The sequence below is a fragment of the Podarcis vaucheri genome (assembly GCF_965113315.1).
Source record: "Podarcis vaucheri genome assembly, chromosome: 2".
Taxonomy (NCBI): domain Eukaryota; kingdom Metazoa; phylum Chordata; class Lepidosauria; order Squamata; family Lacertidae; genus Podarcis; species Podarcis vaucheri.
Genome location: NC_138760.1, coordinates 53,301,920 through 53,322,120, shown reverse-complemented (window position 1 = coordinate 53,322,120; position 20,201 = coordinate 53,301,920). Strand labels below are relative to the sequence as shown.

At 39.5% G+C, this 20,201-nt stretch overlaps 1 protein-coding gene and 1 long non-coding RNA gene across 3 annotated transcripts in view; one reads left to right on the top strand and one right to left on the bottom strand.

Moving 5' to 3' along the window:
• Positions 1 to 20,201, top strand: part of SLIT3 (slit guidance ligand 3) — a 413,252-nt gene that overhangs the window by 77,697 nt on the left and 315,354 nt on the right. The gene's annotated exons all lie outside the window — the stretch shown is intronic.
• On the bottom strand, positions 4,450 to 19,073 carry LOC309526820. Its single transcript, XR_014216958.1, has 3 exons — positions 18,725 to 19,073; positions 13,027 to 13,143; positions 4,450 to 5,646 (listed from the first exon to the last, which is right to left on the bottom strand). It is a non-coding gene; the product is annotated as an uncharacterized lncRNA (long non-coding RNA).

Genomic DNA, 20,201 nt, shown 5'->3' with positions numbered 1-20,201 from the left:
TAATCCATTCTGGGAGTCCATTCGACTCCTGGAACCATTTGAAAACCAAGGCACGGCTTCCGATTGGCTGCAGGAGCTTCCTGCACTCAAGCAGAAGCTGTGTTGGATGTTTGGCTTCCAAAAAAAGTTCGCAAACCGGAACACTCACTTCCAGGTTTGCCGCATTCGGGAGCCAGTTTGTTCAGGAGCCAAGCTGTTCGACAACCAAGGTACCACTGTGTATAGGAATTTTTAAGCTGGTTCTTCAAAGGTTTAAGTTTTATTTAAGACTGAACATGAAATATGCTCTAGTGAGAATTTGGTGTGGAAGCCTGATACAAGTTGGATCAGAGTGATTTTGATACTAGAAAAAGGGTGTGTGTATGCAGGTAGATTTCAGCCTGCTCCAGAAAAATAGTGTGGTAGGTGGCTAGCATGCCTTGGAAATATCCCCACTATGGATTGCACAGTCCATTGTAGATATTATGGGAAGAGAAATCCAGCTGCTCTAAAATTGATCAAAATTTCTACTGCAGACCTAGGCACTTGCACTTGTTTGTAGCTTAAATGGCTTCACAACTAAGGGTCCCTTGTCTTGGCTAGCGGGTGCCAAAACTTCAGCAAAACAGAGACAGAGCAGCACAAGAAGCCAAACTAATTTTTAGTAATCATTTACACTTTACATTACTGTGATTTAACAGAATTTAGAGCTGGCTGCTTATAGGTTTACATACAATCCCAGAGAATACTGATCTAGGAAAGTAGTTGTCTGGGGAAATGAGCCAACCTCTATAAAGCTAATTGTAAATGTCCACAATTTTTAACTTTTTGATTGGGCCATATATTTAAAAACTCTGCTAGATAACATTTTTAACTGATAACTGACATACCAAATATAAAAAGAGTGATTATTATTTAAGTCAATTTGATGTCCAGAACACACATATATCAGGTTATTTCATGAGGTTTCTTGATTGCAATATAGATCATTGGGAGGGGGAAAGACTTAGTTAGGTCTAGACTTTTCAGAAATGAGACACTTTTGTTTCTAAGACTATACAATAAAAAGGCTTGTGAGTTTCAGGCTACATGTTTAAAATAAAACCTGCCAGCTCTAAGGATGGAACTTGATGTTACCTTGATAAATTCAGCCCCAGTTTGCCAAGATGGTGGAAACCCAGGAGCATAGCTGCAGCAGCAGCAGATAAGTGGGTGGAAAAGGTAATAATCCCTTCAAAGTTCTCCTACATATATTATTCTTCCTGTCCCTAGAGTGGTTTTGCCCCTGCCAGTTTTCCTTAGTTTTGGAGTACACCTGGGGGCAAAAATTATGTAAACACCCCCCTGCTACCTTCTCCCCATACTATTTTCCTAATAACAATCAACATAATGTTTTGTTTTAAGCTGAATTTAGAACTGTCCTATGTTTTAGAAATGGATATATTCCCAAATAGTGTTGCATAAAAGTTTGTTACAGAGGATTGTACGTGTGTGCATGAGAGAGAGATTATGTTTGCATTATATAATTTTTGTCTTTGCTAGTTTGCAAAAGGTAACTGGTTGCCAGGAGCAATCCTACTGCCACATTTCCTTCCAGGTGATGGTGGTAAAAAGAGGGATTTTATTCACTCCTTCTGCTCTTCCACACACCCCATGGCCCTTGCTCATGGTTAGCTCTCAAAAGCAGTGTTAATGCAGCATGGCCAATGACTTTCAAAAATGTTAGTGAGTCTTCATGCTTTGGGCTTGTCACCAAAGTCATAATTTAATGGTAGCTGATGTATATTATCCAGATTATCTGTCTGAAATATGCATGGAGGCGAAGTGTGGCCATTTATCATACATGAGAGTTAAGTACTAATCCAGATCAGGAACAAATCCAAAAAGTCTATCTGGCTGTCCAGCTTCTCTTCAAGCTGCTGTGGAATGAAGAAAGAATTTGGTAGGGGGAGGAGAGGGTTGCAAACTATTAAATCATTTACTTAGAACTTAAAACTGTGTGCTTTAGCTCACTGTAAAAACATTAGAGGTGCCAAAGGAATTTATGACAGCTGGATTAGATAAGTAGGGTTGACACAAAATAAAATTTATCTATTTCCATAGTGTCTGTGAAATAGTCACAGATTTCTCTTGCTGAAAAAAAAGCCATTTCTTTATTATGTTCATATATATCATCATTTGGTTTACTAATCCTTAAGCCTGCTAGGTGGTGAGCAGGTGCAAATTATGCTAGAACATTTTTTACAGGCAATTAGTTTGAAGTTGTGGAGCACAAAGGAAAGGTGTCACAAACAAGATGACTTTCCTAATTTGCATACTATTTGCATAACAATTAGGTAAACTATATGAATGCAGCAAACAGGACCTATTGGTTTTCTTCAGCCATCTGAGGACAATGTGACCCATGGTTTGCAACTAGTACCAAATACTGAAACTATAAAATAATTAAATGGGTTTGGAATTCAATTCGTTTTTCTTACATGAAAGCAATGGCATAAACTCTGCTTGTGTGGTGGTTGGTTGACCACTAGGAAGATTTGCTGTCACTTGTGAATCAAGTCTGAATATAGTGAAGAAAATATGATTTGATGTTCTCTTGTCAGCTGATGCAATTGTCATAATTTTCCTTACTGCACAAAATCGAGAATGAAATAAATAAGCCCCCACCTTAGTAGGATTCTTCCTTCCTTTTAAATCAAAATGGAAATCTAACAAGGTTTCTTTGGCCACACAGATATGCCTTGAAGGCTGCATATGGCACATTGGCGGTAGATCATGCATCTTTGTAAAGCCTACAGATTTGATGAACTATTCCCTGGAAGCATAATGTATCAGTTTTCTTTCTTGCTCTCTTGCCATCCAATATACAGAATGTATTTTATATAAACAAAGCTAGGAAAGTACATAACATATCAGCAGATGTTTAAAAGAGAGTCAGATTGAATTAATAGGCTATGTCGAGAAAGAAGGTATTTTTCCATAGAGCTTCACTATGGCAAGTGGTGTATAGCCACAGGCCTGGTTTGGACATAATGAATCTGATGCTTCAAGCCATAGTTTGGAGGATTGGAACCAGGCTATGGATTTGAGCATTCTGTCCTCCTCACTTGCATGCAATTTATCCACCGCTCCCTGAGGACTTCAACCTATAGTTGCCTTCAAAATATTAGTTAAAGCCATGGGTTGAAGTTATGATTTGGAGGCAGTCCTAGCTAGCCCTGTCCACATTTTGCCCAATTGAGATGCCACTTGGATTACTGTGTCCAGTTCTAAATTATGATGTTTCAGATGAACAAACCGGAATGTGGGTGACAAGGATAATGTTGGGACTTGCAACCAAGTCCTCTGAGAAAAAGTTGTAGTCCTGTGTACGTTTAGCCTGATGAGAACACCTTTTAACCATATTCAAGACTAGATGGCCTATGAGATCCCTACCAACTCTATGATCTTATGGTTAAACTAGGAGTGGGAGGAATCAATCAGCACACAAGATTAGAGGGGAAAGGGGGAACAGGTTGTATGCAAGCTTTCATCAGTTTTTGACCCTGTAAACCATGGTTTGGGGGGTTTGGAATGTGATAATTAAACAAAGCTACTGACATATAATGGTATGTATGCATTTTATGCATGTATGTAGCAGGGCTTTGTAGTGCAAACCAGCCACTTTATAGTGTATATCAGGCAAGTCCAGCAACTGAATTATTTTCTTATTTGTGCAGGGGCCAAATAAGTATCGTTCCAATTTCGGTATATGAGCTGCCGAAACAAGCACTTGTTTTCTTATTTGTTTTTCTTATTTGTTTTCTTATTTTCTTATTTGTCAGCAATAGGCCACAATGTAATATGTACAATTCATTGTTGTTTTTTAATGATTGGACAGAACATTTGCTGTATGAGCTGTATTATGATTCCCACACCCAGCTTGTTATTATTTAGGACATTAGCCAGTGGTGTCATCTGGCTTGGTGTGTTGAAAATTTATCCTTGAAGGGGAGTGAATTGGAATGGTAGAGGAAAGGAAATAGGGACACAACAAGCTCCACCCATAGCACCAGTTCTGATGTTTGATTCAGTTGGTTGTTAACATCCCTCCCTTTCTGTAATTGGATAACTAAAGCAATCTGCTCCTATTCAAAGCAGTATGGTCAACCTAGACAGATTCCCCAGATGTTTTCAGTGTAGATGATGCAGACCAGGTGTACTTTACATGAGTCACATCCTTACTGACCTATATATAATAAAGCCAATCTCTAGTGCTATCATGCAGTTATTTAGGCTCCAACTCTCCTCCATTATTTTGGTCACTATTAGTGTTACCATTTTATACTACACCATCAGTGAACATGACATCTTAACAGAGATACATTGGAAAAGTTAGACTGATCCTTGCTACCAAGAAATGTATAGCCTCAAACTGCACAACCGACAACAACACAAGGAGGAGGAGGAGGAAGGGTAGGTAGAGAAATATAGTTACAGGACCAGACAAGATGAATTCTTGAGATCTGAGTTCTGTTCTTTCAACAGTTTATTCCAGCCAAATCAGACATACTGAGAACTAAAGATAGATGACTCTGTCAATTTCAGTTTCTCTGTGTTTCTTAAATTTAATTTCAGTTCACCACATTTCTGCATCAATTTGTGATTTTTTAAAAAAATGTTTACCTGCATTTTAATGCAAATTTATCCTAATATACAATTTTTATATGTCATTTTGACTAATATACACATGTTTGCAAGCAATTTCTCCTAATAAAATAATTGTATGTTATTTTCATTAACATTTGCATTTTTAGTCACATTTTCTGCCAACAAATATGGTTTGGTACACATGTTGTGGTTGAGGACTCAATTGGAAAATAACAAGAAGTGCAATTTTCAAAGGATAGCTTTGCTTTAATTCATGTATTGTTTTAGGAAGTGCAAATTAGATAAGGTCCCATCCCTACCAAGGAGTTTGAACCAAGATGCACAGAGTAATCATCAGAATCAGAAAGGTGATTTCATGCAAGTACAGTGCTTTCCCCCCACTTTTTAACAACAACAAAAAGAGGTGCTGTTACTGTGTACCCTTGAGTACCCCCTGAAAAAAAAAACACTGGGCAAATCCAAATCAATGAAGTATTATTTGGTTCTGCAAGCAGGACATGTCTTAACCCAGACAGCAACTAGGCCCAGAACAGAGGCATCTGTAGTAAACTAGATTGTAACAGAAGAATTTTTGACAGGTGAACAGCAAGCTTGACATCTGAACAGCAGCAAGCAGTCTTACAGGAGAAGATCTTGAAACACATAAAGACTGCCAGGCAAGATGTTAAGACTTAAATGGACTTCATTAACAGTGCAAGGAATTGAGCAGATAACAGAGATTGTATACAATATCGCTGCTGATTTGGAGATTTTTATTATATTAAGCAGTATAATTTTTTAACAAATAAACTAGGAGCCTGATCTTGTGATTCCTTGTGCTGGCTACCAACTGCATTCACTTTGCTTCATCTGTGCCACACCTCACTCAGCTCCCAGCATGGAACTGTGTCTGACAGTAGTACAGACAAATTAACTTTCTAAAATTACTGCTTGTCAAAGGGATTCTCCTGCCAAAGGGCAAATTCATGTCTCCTCATCTTTGGTTGTAGAAAACCGTAATCCAGACGTTAGGATGATCTGTTAAATTGATTTAAGTGTTGAGAATCCTGTTTGGGCGCAAAGATTTGCTTCTTGCAGTGTTACAAGCCTGTGACTAGTTTCCACTTGTTTAATAAAGTCTTGTTTTCGTTAACCACAAAAGCTGTTGTATGTTGTTGAAAGATTTTATCATAAGTGTAAACACTATTAACTGGAATGTTAAGCAAGACCGACTTTGGTGTTTGAGTCACTGTGGAAACTGATTTGACCTTTTAATCCAAACAAAGCAAATTGAAGGTTTTATCCAAATACACACAATTAACACATTAGTGTATATAGGAAGACAGCAAATTACAATGCTTGCTGTTAATTCAGGATAGAGATAAGCTTATATTGCCATTATTTTATTTTATACCCCTTAAAGACTATGATTTAATGATTTCACTGTGAACATAAACTATATAAAAACTGTTAAGTGGGCCAGTTACATTTAGATACAAAGGATTGTGTTTTTAAATTATTTTACACTTCGTATTTTTTTTGTCCAGAAACACTCTCCCCATTGCTACAATGCATGGTTTATAGAAGAAGCAGCTCACTGGGTGGGGTGGAGCCACTATACTAGTTTCCCAACAGGTGGGTCATTGTTGCTTACTGGGGAGGAGATAAGGACCAGTGAGATGGCTCTTCTTTCTGTGCCAATCTGGCACTCATATCTGCATTTGAACTGTGCCAATCTTACCTCTTTCCCTCCTGGTAAGCAACAGCAGCCTACTTGCTGCGAAGCTAGCATAGGGGCTCTACCCATCTGCCAAGTCACTTCTGTTTTATAGCCAATAATTAGTTCCAATCCTTCAACTTCTAATTCTCCTAAGAGAATCTCCCTGTCTTAGATGAACAGATAAGTGCGGTCTAGTGTGAGAGCCAGAGTTGAAGTACTGCTTCTGTATGCCAGCTTCAACAAATGAAGCTGCCTTCTAGTTAGTGAAAAGCAATGATCCATCTAGCTCAGTATTGTCTGAACAGATTATCAGTGACTTAGCAGAGTTTCAGGCAGGATCTTTCCCAGCCCTACTGGGAATCAAAGACCTCTTACCGTTCTCCATGGTAGCAGCAGTTGCAGTCCAGTGTGGCTGGGGGCAGAGGGACAAAAACCTCCACCATCCTCATCAACCCCAGCCGGCCACAGGGAGTGATGGGACTTCCCTACCTCTTTGAATTTAAATTGGCCAATCAGAAGCCAGACTGTGGGGCAGGAACTTGGAGATGGACCCGAGTAAGCCTGTTTCCATGCAGGTCCATCTCCAAATCATAAAAGCCAACTGCGCCGCCTTCCAGCAATACAGTTGGCATCGGACACAAACCCTCCCACCCTGTAGAAATTTGCCCTCACCTGAAGGTAGGCAGGCAGTGTGTATGGATGACCTTATTCAGGCCCAGGGAGGAATTTTCCAGCAGACCAATTAGGCCACTTTGGGGGTTTTGTCTACCTTGCAGCAATTGTCACAACCTGTTGGTGGAAAAGGGCATTGGGCTGCATCCTTAGTCTAATCAGGGGGTTGGGGGGAACCGTACCTTCCCCTCCAGTTCAAAGTATCAGGGTACCCAGGCTAAGAGGTCCAAAGGAAATGATTTTTTCTGTATGCCCAGATGGGGGCTAAGGGGTCATGGAACTCCCCAACTGGAATCCTGGAAGGGGTTGCCCTTATTTGATGTGTGTCATATGGGGATCCTTAAGCCAAAATTGACCTTGACAAAGTTATCAGCCAGCAACCAGGTTGGCTGTTCCAGGAGACATAAGTAAAGGGACCCCTGACCATTAGGTCCAGTCGTGGCCAACTCTGGGGTTGCAGTGCTCATCTCGCTTTATTGGCCGAGGGAGCCAGGATCCAGCTTCCGGGTCATGTGGCCAGCATGACTAAGCCACTTCTGGCGAACCAGAGCAGCGCATGGAAACACCGTTTACCTTCCCGCTGGAGCAGTACCTATTTATCTACTTGCACTTTGATGTGCTTTCGAACTGCTAGGTTGGCAGGAGCAGGGCCTGAGCAATGGGAGCTCACCCCTTCGTGGGGATTCGAACCGCCGACCTTCTGATTGGCAAGTCCTAGGCTCTGTGGTTTAACCCACAGCGCCACCCATGCTGGGAGACATACCCAGCGCCTAATCATTAAAGTTGTGGCCATTTCAATTCCAAAAGGTTTGATTGCTTCCTATGGCACTACCCCAGCGACCTCAGGCTTACTGCAACTCGGCCCACAAAGCATGTCCTCTACCACTGAGCCACAGTCTCTCCCAAAAACATCCGTGTGTTTTTCCACTTGTAAAATATGGTCTTGTAATGTGTTTGTGGGAAGGTGGTTATTGGTTTGCTTTCGTTCTTGCTTTCATTATGTATTTTGTGTTCTCATTATTTTTTTTTAAGTTGTGAACCAATCTGTGATCTTCAGATGAAGGGCAAATTTAATAAATAAATAATGAAATAATGAAATAATGAAATAAATAATTGTAATACAGCTTATTCAGTGTAGACAATTCTCAGGTCATAGTATCTATAGTTGCATGCTTTGAGATTGTCCTCCAAAGTGTTTTTATTATATCTAAAGATGGTTACTACTGAAATGAATTCTTGTGTCCAGCACCACTTGCCTGTCACAGTACTCCAATAAGCATGCCCTTTGATGCTAGGTAGTAATTTCCTATTAGTTGTGAGTATTGTGTTCAGCGTAAGAAGATCTTACATGTCCTATGAAAGGGCCAAAGTAATTCACACACATGCTATATTCTCGGAGTAGAAATTCTATAGCATGCCCTTCATGTTCATTGTCTTGGAACAAGAAGTGTGTGCAGGCATGTGTGTGCATAATATTCTAGTTATATCACAAAAGCCATATGAAACAGATGGAATGAATGGTGAGGAGAGATTGTCTATCTGGATCAGAAAGACTAATTATCTGTGGTATGCTTCAGGAATGCCAGCTCTGCCAATAAAGATTGGAAGCTGTAAGATGAGCTCTGTGTTTTCCAATAGAGTGTGATCTATTAGACCAACTCTGACAGTGTTTGGTCTTCCCTGCTGTGCACAGATTGAGTCCATATAGATGGCTAATTAAACTTTGAATCAGTAAACAGAGATGAGAAGCCACCACTTTGAAGACAAGAAGATCACAAGAGCAATATCCTGTTGGTTGGTTAGCATCAGTTAAAGCTCAGTATGGCATATCCTCAGCTATGCATTTTATTAATTTAAACCCTCTTCTCACAATCACAGCAAGTTTCTTATGAGCAAATAAGTTCTTGTTTCCTGTTTTATATAAATGTATTTGTTTAATATATTGTGAAATCTACTTAGTAGCATGAAATTTACACTGACACAGTGACTAAAGTCTGTTTTATATATTTGACTGTGAAGCAGCTGAATCCAATTCTTTGCATCCTGTCAAACTGTCACATTTAAATAATTATTTATGTTAAAAGAAGTTATAATAGCAATCTGCTTTTTTTGTACATTTTTGCACTTCATATATCCTAAGAAAAATGAAGGAATCTGAAGGTCTGTTTTTATGGTGGCAGATAGTGGATTTTCTCTCAGTGTAATATGTAAATATAATAAATGGCTTACGAGCAGCAATAGGGGTAGATAAGTATGGAATCAGTATTAATAAATGGTGCAGTCCTCAACCCCTGATCTGTGCTGCTATGGGCAGGAACCTACTGCTGTCAGTTGTGGAAGCTCCAAAATGGGGTATTTCAGGGCAAGGGTGGAATGCCTGAACCAATCTTCAGTCTCTTCAGCCTGGAGCTGCCATGGCAAAAAGCATGGGATAAATCCTACTATTTTTTACTTTGGCCAGAGCAGGTGACAGGACCTCAGGGTGATGGCAGATTCACCATTCTGCTCTGCTGTACTGCTGTCTTTCAGGGCTTAGGTATGCTCTGTAAGATTTGACTCAAGACAATAGTACAGGTACAAGCCTCAGGTATGCATGCCCCTTACTCTACCTGCATCATGGCAGTAGATTAGAAGCTACTACTTCTAGTAAGTAGCAAATCATACTTTCCTATTTTTCTGAACATGTGGAACTGTCATTGTTACAGCTGCCACATCATGCCCATTCTGCATTTGTAAGAAATATATCTTTTCATCTGGCAGCACTTATACTTTAGAACTCCTAGCCTATTGACATCACACACGGGTGCCTTCACTGGACTCTTTTCAGAGCCTGCTAAAAAATTTTTTTTCTTTGTTTAGATAAACCTAAACTTTTGAACTGCTAGGTTGGCAGGAGCAGGGACCAAGGAATGGGAGCTCACCCCGTCGCAGGGATTCGAACCGCTGACCTTCTGATCGGCAAGTCCTAGGCTCTGTGGTTTAACCCACAGCGCCACCTGCATCCCATTTAAAAGGGTATAGGATAGTAATTAGCCAAAGGCCTGGTTGAAGAGGAACGTTTTCACCTGGCGTTTAAAGGTGTATAATGCAGGTGCTATCTGAGCCTCCCTGGGGAGAGCATTCCACAAACAGGGAGCCACTGCAGAAAAGGCATGCTGTTTTGTTGCCATCCTCTGAACTCTCACATGTAAATTTTATGAAATAAATAAATATGAAATGTCAACCTACTAATTAAAGAAGTTAGTTTACTGTCAAACCACAATCCCAGACCACAGTTGGATCTGATTCTTAATTGGGAAGAAACTATGGTTTGCAGAAACTGCATTTTCTTATATCTGGCAAAAAATTAGAAATAGATTTGTTGGAAACTACAGCCAGAAGTTCCTTCTTCCTTCGTATGCCTTGTTCTCATAACACAGCTGAACTATGTATTAGGCTCTCTTCAGAAATATGAATGCATGGGAGTAAGTTATGTAGAAATTCAATAGTTTTTATTACTGAGAACTAAGCTACAAGTTATATTAAATGCATTGTTTGTGAAACATGCGTAGCATTATTTAGTATGTTATCTTGAAGGTTGGTATCCTCAACCAATTTACAAGTTAACAAAATGCTGCACTGAACTCTAGGCTCTGCTTTTTCACAAATATTTGGAGAAAGGAGAAAAAAGGAATTTTAGAAGGAGTAGAAAATTGCTTTCTTTTCAAGTGTCACTGGCTTGACCTTAACTTATTTGAATCTAGCCTGAACATTCCTTGCAGTTTCATTGTGGCCTGTGGCTGCTTTTACCTTGCAGCAATTAACAAGTCAACACCAAACTTAAGGTTATTCTTCCAAGCAAGTGAATAAGTGGATAGGCGGTGTGTGTTTTTTCTTCCTTCCTTCCTTCTATTCAAACAGTATTCCTCATTTTTGCTATTGGTAACCAACTAAAAGCAAACATGGAGTCAGCCAGCATAGGAAGACTAAGGCTATCTTGTCAACATCTGTAAAATATAGTGAAAGCTGGATGTCAGCTTGAGTGTTACAAGGTCTAGTTAGTATCTGGATCTGTCAGTTTGCAAGGCTGAAATTAGAAAGGGACAAGTATCGCTGGAATGGTTGCAAGGCTCTCTTTAGGTTTAAAAATTACCTAAAGGGAAATGTTAATTGTCAATTACACATTACATCTCCTATCAACCGTAATTTGGTTTAAATTAACAGCGTTGTGGTTTGTTTTTTTTACCAGTTGCAGCCTCTTGGATTTGTCTTCATTGCATTAACATCAGTTTGGGAAATATGAACACCTTCATTTTTATTGTGTTTCCATATAAGAAAATGGTGTGTGTGTGTGTGTGTGTGTGTGTGTGTACGCGCCTGTCTGTCTCTGTATTCCCTCTTAATCAGCAGAAATTAGATCAACAGAAATTAGTTTTTAATATCTGTGATCTAGGTCCAAGGGCAGGTTACTGCTGTGGAAAATATGTCTGGGCGGATGTTTCATTTTAAGTAGGTAACACAATTAAGAGCACTCTATAAAATAAACTTGATTTCTTCTTTCAAGGTATAGCATGCTGCAATCTTTATTACTGTTTCCTGTTTTCAGAATAAGGTCAAACAATGTATTAAGAGTTCTGTGTTCTTTAACTAGCAGATGTAGGGAGATATAGAAATGAATAAGCTGGCGGTGGGTATAATCAGTGTAAGGGCATGAAGTAATAATGTCTTTGCAGCCACTGTTGTATTGTCACCTGGATATCAGTCCTATAAACCAGTAGAGACATTCACTTGTACATTGCTCCATGTGGAACAGCCCTAAGGAGGAACCTCATAACAGATGTAGCATCTGGCTTGGTTCATCCAGTAAAATTGCTCCCATTGTGAGGCAGCAATTCAGGTGAGGTCAGCGGATCACTGGGCTCATTTGAATTGCCTCTAGTCTGCATCTTAACATGTACCAAGTTAGATATTATTTCTCCCACATTGCTGTGTTCCTGGTACCATTCATGCTGTGCATATAGGAAATGTCTGAACTAGCCCCTACACAAAAGATGGAACGAAGTCAACTCCAGCAAGATCAATGAGTAATTCAGATGTGTCCTTTTGTCTGCTATTTTTTAAACTTTAGGATATATTTTAATGACTTGAACACTTTAAAGGTGTCTAGAGGCAACAATGCTATCTTGTTTCTTTCTGGTTATAAAATATTCTTCAAATAAACTACAGTGGTTTGTGTTGGATGTCCCAGGTCGCTGGATACAATAGGCCCACAGATTTGCAAGCATCAAATGAAAGGACTTCCATTAAAGAAACATAGCATGGGGGAAAGGAACTATACTAGATTTGTTGCACTGAAATAGACTTATGCACTCCATGGCTGAATGAATCTACTAGGGCAATAAGGTAGTTACTTAAAACAAATCATGTTGTTTTTGTAGTAAAAGTCAGAATTTTAAGCAGTGATCCTTTTGGAGCTCTTTGTAACCAAATAAGGACATGGTGCATAAGGATAGAGAGAAATTAAGCCTAAAACAAAAGCAATATCGCAACTGTTAAAATGAAATGCCATTTCTGCTTCCATTTGGAAGGGTTCCTCCTTTATAAACCCCTCCTTTGAGCCCCATCTTGGCATGCAGTCCTGGCTAGCTTACAACTATAAAGTGCTGAAGAGAAGTGAGCAGAGGGTGGGAAAGAAGGCGGAAATATGTAGCACTGGAAATTTTCAAAGAACAGCTTTGAAGAAGGATCATAATAATTCTGATGCTGTGTGGGCTTGAGGAATTTCAATAATGGTGCAGAATTTACAGTATACAACCCATGGAAGACTGGCTTTTAAAGCTGATAAATCTTTCTTATGCCTCACGGTTTTTTTGCCTGTATTAGGGTCACTAAAACATAAGCTAAATGTGGCATATGCATAGCTTATTGTGAGAAACTGAGATAAAATTCTCCATTGCTTTCCTTTCAGGGAATGAATGGTGCTTATTTATAAACAGTGCAGGAGTGAAATGAAGAAAGTATTCCTTGAAAATGACAAGACTACATACCTTTTGAGTCTTGAAATAAAAATATTAATTCCATGACTTTTCAAGTGACATGCCACAGAGATGCAGTTAAAGTGGTTAAAGCTATGTATTTCGCACTTAACTATTTGATGCCACAACCTGCCATAATAAAAGCAAAAAAATTACTGAATGACTGAAAGTTTTGGAAATGGATAATGAAAAAACTGAGGTTGACCCATTTAAGTATTATTTAATGTAGGCTCATGGTGTTTTATAGGGTTTGCAAACAGTTAACTTGGTTCTTTTATTATTCCAAGTGCAATTACTGCACTCTATTAATGAAACTGTGTGCCTTCTGACCGATTCTGGCAAGTGTCTTAAGTCCTTCATAGCTCTGTCAGGTTCCTTCTGTAATTGACCACTACCTCTTGTGGTTTGGTATGTTCCGTATACATGAAATATAATATCCCTTACCATTGCTGACAAACTGGACCTACTGTTCTCCCTTGTTGGATAGATGGCAGAACAAGAATTAACAGAAGGGAAAGGGGAAAGGGATGTTAGGCAGTTGGAGTGCCAGTTTCCCTTTTTGTGCAGGCCAGGGCCAGTCAACCCAACTGTCGATACTGAAGAGTCCTTGATGCTAGGTATGTATTATCTGTTAGAGCGGGTGTTGTTTGTCTAGCACAATCTGTAATTGCTGTATTTTGTAATGTAACCATGCCAACTAACAGAGCTTTCTTGGAGGTATGTTAAATACCTCCAAGAACTGGACATACAGTGATCTGGAGCTGTTCACATTAACTTCTCTGTTTTTGTATGTGTATGGAAATAGTTGCAACAAAACCTTTATATATGCACTTTCAGCAAAATGTATCCCAAACCTCCTTCCTTGCTGGACTGCTTTGCAGCTAGAAATACTGCATTAGCTCCTTTGACAGAGCTGAAAAATATAGTAGTGCATCTCACATCTCTCTCTTGTTGAAAAGCAAAACCATACATGCCTGGTGGAGGGCAAAGGCTGCAGCTAATCATTATGCCAGGAAGGTTACAATAAACCTTGCTTTTGAACAAGGGTTTACTCACACACAACACCTTACCCAGCAGTGTCTACACCTGCACATGGATTGTGGATGGTTGCTATATATCATACTGCCACCCCAAACAGTCACCAAATTCAACAAGTAGATGAAAGTCAGATTTATGAGGCTTTAGCTTTGGATAGTTTTAACCCTTCATAAGAAGAGCAGACTTATCACTCTAATTGCTTTAGCTAACATGACTATAGTTATGCACTATATACTTGCTTTCTGCACAGCATATAGGTGTGCCTAATCATTGTCTGTCCCTAAGATACTGGAGTGGGTGGGTGGGTTGTGACCTTTTCATGTTTGTGCCAGCCATAGGCTCCATTATTAAGACTTTATCTCTCCAGCAGTACAAAAAGAAAACCTAAGCATTTCAAAATCAAGGAAATCTATTCCGATTTGTATCAGATGTGAGAAATCTGATGATCTCTTTTTCTTAAGTGATATAAAATGGAAAATGTGCTATGACTTTGCAGATGCATTTCTACAGGGATTCTGAAGCATATGGGAACTTAAAACAAATGAAATCCTTTTTTACTTTTCATGTTTTGGTTAAATGGTAGCTTTAGAACCAGTGAATTGATAGTTATAGGTATATTCGGGTGCTTGTTTTAGAATTAAGCTAAAATCGTTTGGGTAGTGATAATAATATCCTGATCCAGCTTGCAGGCTGGAAAACTCTTGAGCTTTTCAAAGATTTGAACATGGAAGTGGTGTAGAATAGTGACCTGTTCTTTTTTTGGGGGGGGGGGGGACACACAAAACAAACGGTACTACTAAAAAAATGCTGTAAATATTTGGAACTTGGATATATTTACAATAGAACCCACAGCAGCTGTTAGGTAGTTTAACCAGTGTGCTATCACCAAGTGCAGGAAATAATAAGGTCATCACACAGGACAGCAAAGCCATCTCCACCCATTTAGAAAATAGAGATATATTCTAAACCTAGATTACCTGGCATCGTATGTAAAAACTCAGATACCAATACAATATTTAAACTAACAGTCAAAATCAAAATAACATCAAGAGAATGGAGGTAGAGCAGGTATCATATGATCCCTAAAAACCCTGCAATTCAGACTTTTGACCTGAAAAGATAATGGGAATGTGCTGCTATTGTTCTCCTGGTCCTTTCTGAAGACCTGTCTTGCGCTGTCCACTTGTCTCTGCTCTGCTTTACTTGTACAGTGGTGCCCCGTAAGACGAATGCCTCGCAAGACGAAAAACCCGCTAGACGAAAGGTTTTCTGTTTTTCGATGCGCTTCGCAAAACGAATTTCCCTATGGGCTTGCTTCACAAGACGAAAACGTCTTGCGAGTCTTGCGATTTTTTTCGCTCCCCCCCTTTTTCTAAGCCGCTAAACCACTAATAGCCTTTTAGCTGCTAAGCCTTTAATAGCCGCTAAACCACTAATAGCGTTAATCCGCTAATAGGGTTGCTTCGCAAGACGAAAAAACTGCTAGACGAAGAGACTCGCGGAACGGATTATTTTCGTCTTGCGAGGCACCACTGTATTTGCTTCACTTTTGCCTCACTGCTTCAAAGACCTTGCCCTCTTTAATATTTTCTGCAGAGATATAGTCTTTTCACACCCTGTTCTTGTAGTCCAAATGATAGTTGTTAGTTCTGTTGGTGGTGAAGATGGGATGGAGAATGCCTGAGCAACTCTTAATTATGAAATGTACAATTTTCAGACAGGATTCTGGATTAGTTAAGAGCTAGGGACATAACAAACATAAATGTCTTTGAAGTATCCAAACAAGATCATATGTATGAAAATACATATAACTTACAGGCCACATCAGCATTTGTTTCTGACTTATAACCGTGAATCATGACATACTGTGATGCATGAATGAAGCCATAATCATAATACTAAAATAGATTCAGTTCCTAGAGTATCACACTTGTCCTGTGTGATGCAATTCCCTGTGTGGTGTGATGTAATTAGTTCCAACAATTACAGATTCCCTCAAAATAGTGGTGATGTCCTGGTTAAAATATCCCATGAAGAAATATCTGTTAAAGACCATCAAGTTTAATTCAAACAAGAGAGGAAGACAGCACAAAATCACTGGAGACCCATATTTTTTAACAAGTGAAGAATGTCTGTTTCTTTCCTCTGAAGTATCCAGCATAACTGGTGCATCCTGGGAAGCAATGTTTCAAGGATTCCATGGAAGCAGACTGCACAGCAGAAATGTGGGAGCCTAACAATGATTTAAGACTGCTTAGAAGTTTTTCACATATGTAAGAATGAGGAATAGCAGTGAGAGCCTACATTACTCTTCATCCCAGAGGAGAAGGTCAGGAATGTGAGGCTGAGTCAAGGAACACAGAACTCAATTTGCAATGTGTTTGGAGGATCATATGGTGCTTTGAATAAAATAATGACTTACATATCCAGTTTGTGAAGCAAGCATGTCTTGGTAACCTCTTGCCATAAATTTTAGGCTACTTTCTTTCAGTATCTCTTTCTAGTCTAACTGAACATATACTAACGTCTGGGGAAATTGGCCAAGGTATTTTAAAAATAAAATACTGTGAAAATCTGCTTAATCAAATACATATATGATGCAAACATTTCTGACTTATCCAGATGCATTGGTTTTATGTACATAAAAAGTATTTTTTCCTTTCTGTTTATGAGAACACAACTTTTTTTTTCTCTTACTGAACTAACAGTACATTCTCTCTTTTTTTGGTGTGCAAAGTGTACAGGCAGACTTTGATTCTGCCCAAAGCAAATTTATCTCCTTTTGCACCTGACTTGCCTCCCTTTGAGGAAGCGGGCTGCAAAGTTTAGTCAAGATTGGGTGAAGGGATTCTCCTTTCTCTCATATAGCCTGGCCTTCATGCCTGACTTGCTTCCCCTGCTCAAAATATGTCAACAGCAAAGAGACAGGCCCACCCATGCTAAACTAGGGTAGAGTACCTCCGCTCCTTTGTTGGGCAGTCTGGCTTCCCAGATTCCCAATGGAGCTAGGCCTCTCTGGGCATATCTCCTTCTAGGTGGGTGCCTGGGGTGAGATGAGCATTTTGTTAGTTGTACTATAAAGGCAACCCTCGTTTTGGTGGGGGTTCCGTTCTGGACCCCACACACGTAAGCCCACTTCACCTCCCCTTGCCACGCCCCTTTTATTACCTCTTTATGATGTTTTGGGCCTGCCCTGTGGAACGCCCTCCCATCAGATGTCAAGGAAATAAGCAACTATCCCACTTTTAAAAGACATCTGAAGGCAGCCTTGTTTAGGGAAGTTTTTAATGTTTAATGCTGTATTGTGTTTTTAATATTTGATTGGGAGCCGCCCAGAGTGGCTGGGGAAACTCAGCCAGATGGGCTGGATATAAATAATAAATTATTATTATTATTATTACTTCTGGGTTCTCCACTTGTGCATCCATGCTCAATCGTGTGTCATTCAGATGTGCCTAAATCAGGATTTGCATGTAGTACTATTCTTTTGCAGTAGCTTCCAGATGGAATGTAAATTATTTGCTTATATTTTTGTGGAAAGCGTTACTTTAACCATATGTTATTAACCTGAAGTTTGTTTTTAGTGCACTGTTTACAAACATACTAATACCTCTTGACTGGCAGCATATTTTGATTTGAAGGAATTTCAATATATGTTAGAAAATGTCTGAATAGATAGCAGAAAAGCCTGTTTCATGAAGAACTGGACTTTGAATGCATCATGCTGTGTAGACATGATTTTTTTTTTGGTTCTATTTCATAACATTCAGTACAGAGGCCCTGAGAGAAATGCATGCTTAACACCCTTCAAAAGCTGTTCTGCCTCCCCATCCCCTAGCAAAGCCATTCTGCTGAGACTGTACTTTCAGGAACGGAGTTTTTCACAAGCAACTTTTTTTAAAAAAGCATCTTAATTCCATATTGCAGACACAATGACTAAAGGAAAATGTATATCAGGCTAGCACTTTTGGGGGAGTTAAATTTCCACTCAATTGTCTGCTTTCCATTTCCATGCTGTCATGGTTAACATATTAGAGTCCACTTCATAGGATGGTTGAAGGTTTACAAAAAGCATAGACTAGTAGTTACATAGAAAATCAAGGCTTATGGGTTTTGAATGAAACATTTGTGACATCTAGAATATGAAGCTTTTGCTTTGTACAAATTGCCCATCCTGGGATAGGGCTGTCAAATCAGGGCACTGTAATTTGCCTTCATGTAAGTCTGCCCTTTCAGACCTCCTGGTAAAACTGTATGTGGGGCTCCCCTTAAACAGAAATAAGGATACTTGGTAAGTTTGATCTTTGCAAATTAGAATATGAACTATCCCAATCTATACCTGTGTGCAGATTTTGGTTTTCAAACATATCCAGCAGTAGCATTTATGGTGAAGCAGATCTGCTCTCCTAGCTGCAGTGTTTGTGGGGATGATTAGGGAGGCAGGAGAGGATATATTATTTAATCATATTCTTCCTAACTTGCACTAGCAAGTTCCATATTCTAGCAGAGTTTCAAAAAGCCCCCTTTTTAAATTACGCAGTAATCAGCTTGTTGCTGACTCATCTGAGTCTTACTATTAAAGATTCCTTCCTGGTAGAATCCCTTCTAATCCCTCTTAAAAAGAATAAACACAAGAATCTGATTCACGTTAATATAAAAGTAGTTTACTCACATATTCATTCAGGTTCACAGACATATCCCTGAAGGCAGGCTTAGGTTACATAACAACTAGAACTATTCCATAAAGAAGTTAGTCCCAAGTGACTGCGACTAAGCAGTCACTTCTCCAAACACACAGCAACATACAAAATGGAGAACACACACTGATCAGAACATGGAGGTCGTGTGCTCCTCTATGCTAGTACAACAGACCACACCCTCTTCAAGTCACGTGTAGTGGAAATCTGTCCCAGCTGAGGAGGAAACAGGAAGTCTTCTCCTGAGTGGTACAAAACATCCTCTGACATGTCCACTGTAGGAATGTTGTACTTGACTGCAGTTTTACATCCCACAATGTTGCACCTAGAATCATAGAATCATAGAATTGGAAGAGACCACAAGGGCCATCGAGTCCAACCCCCTGCCCTAGATAGGGCTAGGCTGGAGCAGGGGCAGGTTGATGATGTTAAAAGCACAGTTTGGATCAACAACCAGTGCACTTCCATGGCACCAACCTGCCCTTCCCAGTGTCCCATCAGCATCCAAGTAGGCAGTAGTGAAGTGTGTCCGGAGGTTGGTTCCACACTGTCACACTTGCCGCTACGGAACATATCTCTGCAACCATGAAGGGTGAAAACCAGGCCCTATCAGAAGCTAAACTAGGCTCTGCACTTTGTTTAAATTCAGTCTCAAATTCTGCATTTGTAGAAGTCACGAATCGGCTTGGTTTTAAAAGGTAAGGTGAGAATGCATGCTGAGTGTAAGTATATATGCAGGAGAAAAACCACTCCAATGTGTTATTTAAAAAAAATCTAGTTAGAAGGCCTGAGTGTCAATGCAACCTCAAGAGTGAGGAAGTTATTATTATTCCGGTCTCATCACTAGTCATTCATTTTATACAGTTACTTGTATACTATATTAGTATATAAAAAAAATCAGAAGATGCATATGGACAATTACAGCAGCAGCACAATGTCAGTTTGTGGTCTCAGTTACAGATGGGTAGCCGTGTTGGTCTGCCATAGTCAAAATAAAAAAATTCCTTCCTGTAGCACCTTAAAGACCAACTAAGTTAGTTCTTGGTATAAGCTTTCGTGTGTATCTGAAGAAGTGTGCATGCACACGAAAGCTTATACCAAGAACTAACTTAGTTGGTCTTTAAGGTGCTACAGGAAGGAATTTTTTTAGTTTGTGGTCTGTACCATTATGGTTAGTCTCCAGGTGGCACCGAACATGGGATCTGAGTGGAGTTGAGTGTTTACTTTGGCTGTCCTGTTCTTGTTTAAGAGAGATAATAAAAGTTACTAGCGTTATAGTGGTGTTGTTCATGGTTTTGGAGCCCAATATACCAGTAAAACATTTAGGATAAAGACATTAGAAAGCACGTTTGAGAATTGCTACCAACACATGCACATTTGTATTTTTGAGAAGCCTGATTCGAATTCTTCCTGCAAATTGCATTTGCAGTGTTTATAGCACAGTAAGTCATT